The sequence below is a fragment of the Antechinus flavipes genome, chromosome 3 (assembly GCF_016432865.1).
Source record: "Antechinus flavipes isolate AdamAnt ecotype Samford, QLD, Australia chromosome 3, AdamAnt_v2, whole genome shotgun sequence".
NCBI lineage: Eukaryota > Metazoa > Chordata > Mammalia > Dasyuromorphia > Dasyuridae > Antechinus > Antechinus flavipes.
The window spans coordinates 615052381-615052863 of NC_067400.1; positions in this window are offsets into that span (position 1 = coordinate 615052381).

The following is a 483-nucleotide window of genomic DNA, read 5'->3' on the forward strand; positions in this document are numbered from 1 at the left end:
CCCACGCTCCGCTGTTCCTCCTTACACGGAAAGGCACCGGAGTCAGTCACGTGACCAAACCCATCGCTTCCCCTCCCTCCGCCAGCGACAGGGAAAAATCACGTGATATGCATTACTCAGCCTCGCCCCTCCGGCACGCGAGAGGGCGGCAGCGGGCGGCAGTCACGTGATCATCCCGCCCCAGGCGAAGTTCAAACTCCTTTTCCCTTCCCAGGCCCCGCCCACTCACGCAGCCCCGCCCCCCATTGCTTCGCGCGGGAATCCGGGTGGGAACCGAATGCGAAGAGGGCGAGGCGTCGGCGCGCGCACGGGCTAAGGGGCAGAGGCCGGCGCCTGCAGGCGACGTACGCCAGCGCGCGCCGCGCAGCACGCACGCATGCACGCAGCGCGCGCTGGGCCCGGGCGGGCCGGGCCGGGGAGGGAGGGAGCGAGGGGGGTGGTGTGCGCGCGCAGCCTGGAGGGAGAGAGAGGCAGGCAGGCGGG